Source organism: Lissotriton helveticus, chromosome 7 (genome assembly GCF_964261635.1).
Source record: "Lissotriton helveticus chromosome 7, aLisHel1.1, whole genome shotgun sequence".
In the NCBI taxonomy this organism is placed as follows: Eukaryota; Metazoa; Chordata; class Amphibia; order Caudata; family Salamandridae; genus Lissotriton; species Lissotriton helveticus.
The window spans coordinates 268,630,822-268,643,075 of NC_136068.1; positions in this window are offsets into that span (position 1 = coordinate 268,630,822).

Sequence of the window (12,254 nt, forward strand, 5' to 3'; positions counted from 1 at the left end):
TTACCAATAAATAAATTAATTACCAATTACAAATATTAATTACCAATTAAAACAATTAATTAACAATTAAAATAATTGATTTCCAATTAATAATTAATTAAAAATACATAAATTATCAATACCAATAAATAAAAATAATTCACTTAATTACAATTAAAATACTTCCCACCCAATTCCCCTATAAACCCACTACCCGCTACAGAACTTAAACGCAAAAATTTAGTAAAATTAATTTATAAATCCTAAAAAGTAATAATTAATTTAGTATAATTAAATCACTTCCCACCCTATTCCCCTATAAACCCACAAACCGCTCCGGTACTAAAACATAAAATTGACTTAAAAATAACATTATAAATATATGAAAATAGTTCGCATATATTTTAAAACAAGTAAAATACTTAACAAAAAACATACAACACATACATATTAAATACATATTAAAATACATAACAATAGTACAAATATCGATATTAGTAACATCAAAATTACTAACATCGATATATTTGATATCGATATTACTGACTTCGATATTACTTACATCGATATAAAAAAAATCGATATTACTTACCTTAGTGTCGATATTCTGTCCAACGATATTCTTGACATCGATATTCTTTACCTTCGATATTTCTAACTCGATATTTCTGTAGTTCGATATTTACAACTCGATATTTTGACTGTGTACCCTGTAAGTCAACCCGTCCCTTCGTCTCTTCCTTTGTCCTTAATATGCAGTCATGTGGGTCTAAGCATGCATCCTGAGTATCCAGTGGGAGTAATGTGGCGGGGTTTAGTACAATTTATCTTTTGATGTTAATGTGGCTGGCAAAGAGTGTCAGTTCATATCCTGTGAGTCGTGCGCTAGTGAGGTACTGAGTCTTGATGTAAGTGAAGGAGGGTATCTACAGAATGGGAGACCATTAGAGTCAGGGAGGAGTTCATGACGATCTCCACACTCTGACGGACCATGAGGGCGGCCGCAGTGGTCACCTGTAGGCATCCTGGGAGAGCCCTTGCAACAGGATATAAGGTGGCTGAAAAATAGGCACATGGCGGATGGTGACCTCCAAACATTTGGGTCAAGACAGCGCATGCACAGCCGTCTGTTTCATGTACAAAAAGAAAAAATAGTTTGTTATAATCAGGAGTACCGAGGACTGGGGCAGTACACAGAGCCTTTTTTAAATAATCTTGGAAGGCCAGTGCATGCTCTCTAGTCCATGGAAAGGAACTGTCTGATGTGTCTTTAGTGGTGAGGGCAAGAAGAGGTTTGCCATGGCCGAAAAACTGGAAAACCACTGTCTACAGTATGAGGTTAGGCCTATGAAGGCTCGCACCTGCTTTTGTGTTCGTGGGGCCGTCATATCATTGATAATGGCTACACGATCAGCGGTGAGCTGCCTTCCCTCCTTCGAGAGGAGATGACCTAAGTAGGTCACCTTCTCTTGACAAAACTGAAGCTTTTTCAAGGAGACTTTGTGATTATGGAGGGCAAGATGGCGTAACAAACAGAGAGTAGCTTCTTTACATGCTGGGGCAGAATTTGCAGCAATGAGGAGGTCATCTACACATTGTAATAGTGTGGAATTATCAGGGAGTTCCAGGGAATCTAGTTGACTTTTTAGGGCTTGACTATAGATACTGGGGCTCTTGGTAAAACCTTGAGGGGTGCGGCAAAATCTAAAGCTCCACCCACCAAGGCAGAAACCAAAAAAATGTCTGCTGTCAGTATGTATAGGAATGCTGAAAAAAGCATTCTTCAGGTCTATGACAGAGAAGTGCGTTGCATCAGAAGGGACCATAGTTAAGAGGGCTGTAATGTCGGGGACAACAGTATATTGGGAGATTGTTATTTTGTTAAGGGTTCTAAGGTCAATTACAAATCTGTATATTTTATGGGAGAGAGCATCTCCATTGTTCTTTTTAAGAATGGGAATAATGGGGCTGTTACAGATATTGCCACGTGTCTCCTCCACTACGCCCTTGTCCATTAATTCAGATATTATTGTTAAAAGGGCCATTTCTCCTTCCGCGGGCAGTCGATATTGCCGGAGGCGGGGGAGAAGTGCACCTGGCTGGATACGTACCACATGAGGGGATATGTTGAGACACATTACATCAGTGTCTGATGATGCCCAGAGGGAAGAAGGTAAAGACTGCAACTCTGATGGGAGGGAACCTGATAGATACATATAGGAAGCTGCGGTGGGGGAAATTGTTAGGGATACACCTTGGGGACTACATGATATGGTCGCATACAGAGCTTTCAATAAATCCATGCCTAACAAGTTTTCACTGTAACCTTAGTAAGGACCAAGGGAGAGTCAACATGTGCAGGGCCAATATCGAGAGGAAGGGGTTCAGAGACAGGGCTGGTCCCAGGTGTTCCTGCAAAATCCACGGAGACATTCATATTGCCAGAAAAGGGTGCCTCCGGGACTAACAGATGTGCAATAGAAGACCTGGTTGCCCCAGTATCCAAAAGAAAATTCTGATAGTTCCCCACAACTGACATTTGAACATATGAGCCCTTTTGATCCACTGGAATTTGCACTCTGGTAATACCCCTTTCCTGGCTGTCCTATGCTTGGTAGTACCCTGTCTCATCAACTTCATTATAATCATCATTGTAATAAGTGCGTGTTGCTTCGTACCCATCAAACCTATTGGCCGGGCGCTGCCAGATGGGAGCGTCATCCCTGGGCCTACGTTCTTTATCCTGTGGATGGGGCGGGCCATGGTCCCTGGTCGGCCTCCCCTCCCTGGGAGCGCGAGGCCGAGTCTTCCCTGATCAGATCTTTTCAGCTAACACAGGACACTCATCTATCCAATAGCTGTACCGCTTACAATAAACACACTGATCTGTTTGGAGGGCTCCCGTACGTTGAGGGCTGGAGGGGGTAGACTGGCGAGCCCTCGGAGGGGGTTGGGGTTGAGGTCTGAAATTCCCGTGGGCATCAGGACCTCGGGGAGGGTAAGCCTGCTGCAAAAGTGCCTTAGTCTTAAGATCCCTAACCTTCTTACTTTCCTTGTCTCTATCTTCATTTTCCCTATTTATGTGATATTGTGCAATAGCCAAGATACCAGTCATAGTTTGGGCAGACCATGTACTTTCAACTTTCTTAAGCCTGGCGGAAATCCCAGGAAGCAAGTTGCTGACAAATTTATCGACAAACACTGGGCCAGAACCTGGGGTACGGGGATCCAAACCACTATGTGCCTTGTATTCTGTCTCAAAACGGGTGAAGAAGTCAGCCACATTCTCATCTTTTCGCTGCCTACAGGTGTTTATTTGATCCCAGTTAATGACAGTTTCCGCTAAAAGTGTTTTCATAAACGTCATTATTTTACCGGCAAAGTCAGGATGGCCACTTCTGGTTTAGTCCCTGGTTTAGTTGCTTCTTCCATAGCCTCTAGGTCAGCCCATTTACATCCCAAGGCCACTTCATAATCAGTATGCCGAATTTTGTCCCAAATTTCAGTGGGGACAACTGTACCAAAAAGTAAATCTATATCCTCAAGAACGAGAGTACCTGAAGATATAATCTGACCTAATTCTCTGTAAAAGGCAGCCGGATTCTTCCGGGGATCTGGTAATTGTCCTTTTAACTGCATTACTTCTCACCTTTTCCAAGGAACATGAACCCAAAGCCTGCGCCAGTGTGCCTCAAGAGCCCCTCGACCGTTATTTTGGGCATTGGTACGTGCGTTAACAAAGACAGGAGCCGCCTCTGTCATTGGCATAGCTGTTTCTAGGGGGTGTTGGGAAAACTGGGCATATCACGATAAGTTATTAAAGCTGACATAGTGCCAAACATCCCCTCTCCCTGAACATCGCCTCTTTTTATTTGCGATCTAAGGTCCATTAATCCGGTTGGTATCTGCATAAGCGCATTCTCAAATCTTTTCATGACCAGGGTACACATGTATTCAGCCCAGGTGGTCTGTCCCATAATTGTCCACTGGGAAAAGGTGGACCATATTTCTTTAAAAGCATAAATATTCCCGTTATTTATCCAACATTCACACTGTTGCTTCTGTTTTCTCGAAGGGACGAAAGGCTGACTGCAGAGCGCAGGAGGCCAGCCGGGGGAATTCAACAATTTATATAAATCCTGCTAAACGGTAGACCACGGGAAGCAGGAAAAAGGCGTGTAGGGGTAAAGCCGCAGGGGTTGGGCGGATGGAGACTTGTTGTCATTCCCACAGCAAGGACAGGGTTAGCGGGCGTGGTCGGTGTCATAGGAAAAATCGGGAGGGATGGTGTGACAGGGAGAACAGTAAGAGGGGCAGTGAGGGCAGGAGTGGGCGGTGGCGGCGGGACATGCGGGTTGTGAGGCATCAGGGCAGGGTACATTGGTGCATATGCAGGAGGGCTTTCTAGCATGGTATCAAGCAAAGAATCCCCTTCTTCTCCCCTTCAGAAGAACTCTTTTCCTCACCGCCCTGTGCTTTTCTGGGCTGTCACCTACCTTCAAGGCTTGGCCATGGCGGCTTCGCTTTCCCGCGGCGACTTCCTCCTTGCTTCGCTTCCTGTGGCTGCTGCTCTCTGCTCACTAGCCGCTTCATCGGATGGTATGGCGAGTGCCTGATGTGACGCTGCTGCCCTTTGCTGCTTCCTGATTGATTCCCAGCGACTGGTGAAGAGAGTGGTGAGTTCCTAGTTTTTCCGCTCTCTCATTTTCCCGTGACCGAGAAGTCCTTCCCCCTTGATTGTTATCTTGGGGTTAGATGGTCTGGGTTTCTTCCATTTTATGCTGAGGGTCGATATAAAAATGAACCAAGCCCTCCATCTTGATGACGTGGATTTGTTTCTCAACTGTCCGCTTGCTGGCGATCTCTGACTTTGTTTCCCCAGCTGGACTGTCCCCTCTAACGAGACGCCTTATCCCCTTTGTCAGCGAGGATCCGTCCGAGAGATCCACTTCGCCCCCTCTTCTGACCCTTCTCCATAGCCAGGTTGCGCCAGCACAGTGCCGTGAGGCCGGCCCTGGGTGCTGTGGATTCCCTGTCCTTGATATATCTGGTTCTTTTTTGACTTTGTGACTTTATGATGTTTAGTCGTTTTTGTTCATGTGTTTCTTTTTTCCCTAGTAGTCTATACAAAGCTGTGTTTTTTGTATTTTGGTAACTGATGCAGTTCTATACTATTCCTTGCTTATTTCTCCCCGGATGTTCTTTCCCCCTGGGCGGTCTGCCTAACCCGATCAGCATGCTAACCCCTTTTATTCTCCCACTTCCTTCTATGATCCATAGGACTGTTTCTTCGTTTAGCTTCACATTTGCGTTGTCCACATTCAGCTTAAGCTCTCTTCACCCTTTACATCACTTTTTACTGCTAGCCCTCCCATTGTAGATCATGAGAATATATGATTTCAATTAAGGTAAGTTCATTTTCGCAGACTATTCATTATATTTTCATGGCTTTTTCCTAGCACCTCCAACATTAGCTGCTCTAGGGCAGTAGGCATCTATACCAGCATACCTACTCTCTTTTCCCCCATTCTACTGTATAGGTCCTCCCCTACCGCTCAACTCGAGAAATGTGCATGCGCGAGCGCCCACGCATGCGCATTTGTCAGGAAGAAGTCGGCGATAAAGCAGAAAGAGGGAGCCCCAGGACACTGCATCTCTGGTAAGTCTTTTTAAATACTTTTATTGTGCTTTTAGAGATCATAAGGCCTTTTAAAAGAGGGCGGGAGGGAGGCGGGCGGCACGTAGTGGGGCTACGCGAAGTGTGCAGGTGTGCATAGATTCCCCCCCACTCCATGATGCTCCACATAGCCCCACTAAGCCCACTCTTAATTAAAGCGCTCTGATACCTTTGGGTATAGCCAGCGCTATATAAAATGTTTCAAAAAAGCAAACCTAAAGCTAAACCCCAGCAAGACAGAAATAATTCTCTTCTCCTCCAAATCCAACCATCCACGTATTCTCTAATGGATCAACGACCTGAACGCTTTAAATTGCTCTCTCGTTCTATCCAAATGCACTAAGTCTCTGGGCTTCTGCTTGGGCAACAACATGTCAATGAAAGAGCACAATCAAAACTCGGTGAAAGGAGCGCTTTACCCACTAAAGCACATCAAGAAAATTAAACCATTCATCCCTTCTGATGATTTCATGATTGTGGTGCAATCTCTGGTCCTCTACAAACTGGACTATGGAAAAGCCATTCTCACTGGGACATCGAAATCTCACCTTGCCCTCCTCAGATCAGTTCTAAACCTGGCAGCTCGGTTCATTACTGATAAAAAATGGTTAGATCACATTACTCCTGCTCTCAAGAGCCTCAACTGGCTTTCTATCGAAAGAAGGAATACTTTCAAGACAGCCTGTATAATCCACAAAGCCCTCCCTCCACTCATATTCACCAAACTACTTAGAAAACAAGCTTACGAAAGCAGGGATTTCTAGATCTTTGAGAAGCTCCAACACACTTTTGCTCCTACCTCCCAATCTAAAAAAATCATCTACCAAGTGTTGCTCATTTTTTGGAAATGCTCCGAGCATATGGAACTTTCTTCCTAGCAATCTGCATTGCAACCCCTCACTCCCTTGCTTTAAAAGAGACCTGAAATTCCCCCTCCTCAACAAAAACTTTAATTCTTAGACTACTGATCTTGGTTTATTATCTCTTGGTCAGGACTGAAACTAATGTCATAGTTGGCTATTTGCTTGTTTGCGTATGCTGTCTATTGATCCTCTCAAATTGTTCTCTTGTTTTGGTTTCTATTACTGTGCTTTGTTGTATACTATTATCTATTTGAGTCTCACTTCATATGTTTATTGTGTTCCTGATTCACTGGTTTTCCTCACGATCACGTAATGCGCTCTGACACCTTCCGGTCTAGCTAGCGCTATATAAAACTTATAATTAAATAAAATAGAGAAATAAATAAATAAGGACGTTTCCTGCTTTGGCGCACTTGAGGATGCCTAGTGCTAACCAGGCCCCCTTGCACCATAGTGCCAAAATGCCTCCATTACGGTCAGGATTGTTTTTGTTCAGGAAGGGATACCTTCCTTACACATCAGGTACATAAAAAAATAAATGGAAGGAAAACAGTATTTAAAATAATCTGTTTAAGAAATATTCATGGTCGTTAGGGCAAAACTCTGGAGAACGTAGCTGACTCTGTCAGGGGGCCCCCTGGAAGGCCTGGGCCCGTGGCCAGAGCCCACTTTGCCCATGCCTTAAAACGTCTCTGTGAGGCTCACAATGTGGCCTTCTGCTTCAAATATCGTGTCTGTAATCAAGAGCTTTACCCATCAGAGTGCATCATGTAGACTAGTGTTGCATTTGCTGGAGGACCTGGGAACAGAGGACTTCATTTTGAGTTTAAGGGGAGGATATTCTACGGCAAAATCGATGGAGTACCCTGTCTGCGGACCTGTCAGTGGAATTTCCTCCTTTCGAGGCAGGCTGACCATCAGCTTTCAGTCAATTGAGCTCCTGTATGCTGCATGGTTCAGTGACAGAAAAATCAACCACAAAAGAATAGATGTAAGAAATATTGAGGTAAAAATATTGAATACAAAAATATTGACTCCCTATACTTAAAAAGGTAAGTACAAATTGTCCCAAAAATATGTTGTTTACAATAATATAGTTGTATTAAATATCGATTTTAAATATATTTTAAAATATTAAAATAAACATAAATTAAATGCTAACTTTAATTTATAAAAAAATAACTAAATGTATATTTTAACAAATACAAAAAATAAACTTCCTTTTAAAAACGTAATGTAGTATTATCAAAAATATATGTAAACATATTTAAATCTACCAAAAACAAAAATATTAAAAAAGAGAATCAATATAATTTAAAATTAAAATGTATGACACATATTTTACAATTTAATTAAAAATAAGTTGCAAACAAAACATATTGCAAACTATAATATTATTATTATAATAAATCAAACACATAATTATATAAATTACAACATAAAATACATTTTTACAAATTAAAGTAAATACATATACATTTACCACCACATTAAAAATATTTAAAACATTTAATAAATAAATATAAAAATAATTACTTCCACCTAACACAACACAACAGTAAAAAATATTTTACACCACACAAAAATAAGATTTACTATTCCGACTACAATATATATAAAATTACATAAAATAGAACGTTAAAAATACTCCAATGTACTATTCCCACTACACTTAAAACAACAATAAAAATGATAATTAACAAAAAGAAATACAATTCCCACTCCAGTAAGTGCAACAGTAGGGAAAGTGATGGATTGCGGAGAGGTAACATTTACTATTCCCTCTCCAGTCAGTGCAACAGTAGGGAAAGCGCTGGATTGCAGAGGGGTAAAATGTACTATTCCCACTCCATTCAGTGCAATTGTAGGGAAATCGTTGGATTGCAGAGGGGTAAAATGTACTATTCCCGCTCCAGTCAGTGCAACAGTAGGGAAAGTGCTGGATTGTGGAGCAGTAAAATTTACTATTCCCACTCCAGTAACAGTACTGCAGTAGGGAAAGTGTTGGATTGCGGAGGGGTACAGTTTACTATTCCCACTCCAGTCAGTACAACATGAGGGAAAGTGTTGGATTGCGGAGGGGTAAATATTACTATCACTCTCCAATAAGTGCAACAGTTTGGCAAGTGTTGGATAGTGGAAGGGTAAAATTTACTATTCTCACTCCGGTCAGTTCAACATTAAAAGCAAAGAAAATGAAAATATTTAAAAAACAAAATAAATAAGAAATATACAAATATGTTGAAAATAATAAAAATATATTTAATGTTAAAAATAAAAAAAATAGAAACGTATAATGTTAAATACATATCACAAATACCGACAACTATTATTATAAATAAAATACAAACATGATTTTCAGTCAAATACATATTTTTTTAGAAATGATTTATTAGCAAATCATTAATTATTACATACCTTTAGTTTAGTTACTTCCCACCCTATAACACCACAAAACTCACAACCTGCACCTAAAATAAAATGAACACTATTATTATAAATATTCATCTGCATAATATTTTTTCTTATTTAAATATTCATTATTAATTCATTATAAAGAACCCCTTGCGTGCTCATGAAGAGCTGAGCTCATCATGGCACTCAGTGCTCGTGTGCTTATGATGAGCTCAGCTCGTCATGACACCCAGCACCGGGAATCCCTCTGGCGCAGGCCCGGCAGTCCCCCGGTCGGCCGCGAGGGTGGGGGCCGGTTTTGGGCCCCAGGGGGCCGGTTTTGTTACAGGGTCGTTTTTTGCAGCATAGCTGCAAAAACGGCACTGTAACAAAATCGGCCGAAAACCGGCCCTAGCAAAGAGCGCGGTCGCACCCCCCAACCCCCCCAGGCCAAAAAAGGGTCATTTTTCACTGCGAAATTGAGGTGTGACCATGTTGCTTTTTTCGCGGTTTCCTGTCGCAGGCACTAGGCTGACCCACACAAGTGAGGTACCATTTTTCTTGGAAGACTTTGGGGAATGTGGGGTGGGTGGAAATTTTTGTATCCACGCAGATTCCAGAACTTTCCACCACAGAAATGTGGGGAAAATGTTTTTTTTTGTCAATTGTTTAGGTTTGCAAGGGATTCTGGGTAACAGAACCTGGAGGGAGGCAGTGAAGTCACCCTATCCTGGATTCCCCTGGGTGTCTAGTTTTCAAAAATGTAAAGGTTTGCTAGTTTTCCCTAGGTCCCGGCAGAGCTAGGGTTAAAAAACTACAGCTAGGCCCTTTGCAAAAAAAGGTCATTTTTCACTGTGAAATTGAGATGTGACCACGTTGCGTTTTGCGCCGTTCCCTGTCGCAGGCACTAGGCCGACCCACACAAGTGAGATACTATTTTCCTTGTAAGACTTTGGGGAACTCGGGATGGGTGGAAAGTTGTGGATCCATGCAGATTCCAGAACTTTTCACCACAGAAATGTGGGGAAAATGTGTTTTATTGACAATTTTTTAGGTTTGCAAGGGATTCTGGGTAACAGAACTTGGAGTGAGACAGTTAAGTCACAAAAAGGGTCATTTTTCACTGCAAAATTGAGGTGTGACCACATTGCGTTTTGCTCTGTTTCCTGTCGCGGGCACTAGGCCGGCCCACACAAGTGAGGTATCATTTTTCTCGGAAGACTCTGGGGAATGCGTGGTGTGTGAAAATTTGTGGATCCACACAGATTCCAGAACTTTCCACCACAGAAATTTAGGGAACATGTGTTTTTTTGACAATTATTTAGGTTTGCAAGGGATTCTGGGTAACAGAACCTGGTGGGAGGCAGTCAAGTCCCCCATCCTGGATTCCCCTGGGTGTATAGTTAAAAAAAAATATAGGTTTACTAGGTTTCCCTAAGTGCCAGCAGAGCTAGAGTTCAAAAACTACAGCTAGGCACTTTGCCAAAAAGGGTCATTTTTCACTGCGAAATTGAGGTGTGACCACGTTGCGTTTTACGCCGTTTCCTGTCGGGGCACTAGGCCAATCCACGGAAGTGAGGTACCATTTTTCTTGGAAGACTATGGGAAATACGGGGTGGGTGGAAATATGGGGTTCCACACAGATTCCAGAACTTTCCACCACAGAAATGTAGGGAAAATGTATTTTTTGACAATTTTTTAGGATTTCAAGGGATTCTGGGTAACAGAACCTGGTGGGAGGCAGGGAAGTCACCACATCCTGGATCCCCTGGGTGTCTAGTTTTTAAAAATGTATAGGGTTGCTAGGTTTCCCTAGGTGCCGGCAGAGCTAGGGTTAAAAAACTACAGCTAAGCACTTTGCAAAAAAAGGGTCATTTTTCACTGCGAAATTGAGGTGTGACCATGTTGCGTTTTGCGACGTTTCCTATCGCGGGCACTAGGCCGACCCACACAAGTGAGTTACAATTTTTCTCGTAAGAGTTTGTGGAATGCGGGGTGGGTAGAAATTTGAGAATCCACGCAGATTCCAGAACTTTCCACCACAAAAATGTGTGGAAAATGTGGCTTTTTTGACAATTATTTAGGTTTGCAAGGGATTCTGGGTAATAGAACCTGGTAGGAGGCAGTCAATTCACCCCATCGTGGATTACCCTAAGTGTCTAGTTTAAAAAAATGTATAGGTTTGTTAGGTTTGCTTAGGTAAGGGCAGAGCTAGGGTCCAAAAACAACAGCTACACACTTCGCAAAAAAAGGGTAAATTTTCATTGTGAAAATGTGGTGTGTTCACGTTGGGTTTTGAGCCCTTTCCGATCATGGACACTATGCCTACCCACACAAGTGAGGTACCATTTTGTATCGGGAGAGTTAGGGTAATTCAGATTTGTAAAGCAATTGTTATTACCTATTGATTTGTGATGCATTTCTACCTTCCAAATGAAAGACATTGTGTCAAAAAGAAGTCATTTTGAAAAAGGATCATTATTCTCATGCTAGTATGAGTATTCCCAATTTTGAAAATGTGCAAATATATACTGTTTCTAAACTCTATAATTTGTTCCCATTTTAGAAATACATAGGTGTCTTTCATACCGATTTTTCCATGTATACGTTTTCACACAATAATTGCTATATACCCGGTACATAATAAAAAGCCATTGCAAATTGCTACTCAGTTTTAGACTCTGGGTTCGTCCGGTTCTTGGTTAACCTACAAGTCCTATATATCCCCACAACCAGGAAGGTCCAGCAGATGTAACAGTATATTGTTTACAAAGAGATGTCATAATTAAAAGAAGTTACAGGTGAAAACGTTGACACAAAAGGCTGTTTTTTTCAACTAATGTTCAATTCTTCCTATATTTAACTGTTAGTTTCTATAAAGAAATCTTGATGGATCTACACAAATGATCCCTTGCTGAATTCAGAATTATGTCTGCTTTTGTAAAACGTATAGCTTTCCAGGATCCATTATTGCTTTCATACCCATCTCTACCATTAACTGGAAAGAGGTTGAAAGCACAAAAAATAGCAAAAATCGGCTATGTCCCAGAAAAATGCCAGAACTGTGTAAATATTTAGATTTTCTGACAAAAGTCTGTCATTCCCTAAAAGCAGGGAAAATTGTGATTTCAGACCCACAAACCCTTTTTTGATAACATTTGCAGGGACAAACCCAGATGCTTTCATTTGCAGCCCGTTTTTCCCATTTTTCACAAAAAAAACAAAATGTTCCTGTATTTAGGCTAATTTTTGGGACCCCTCCAGGGGAATCCACAAACCCTGGGTACCTTTAGAATTCCCATGATGCTGGAAGAAAAGGACGCAAATTTGGCGTGGATACC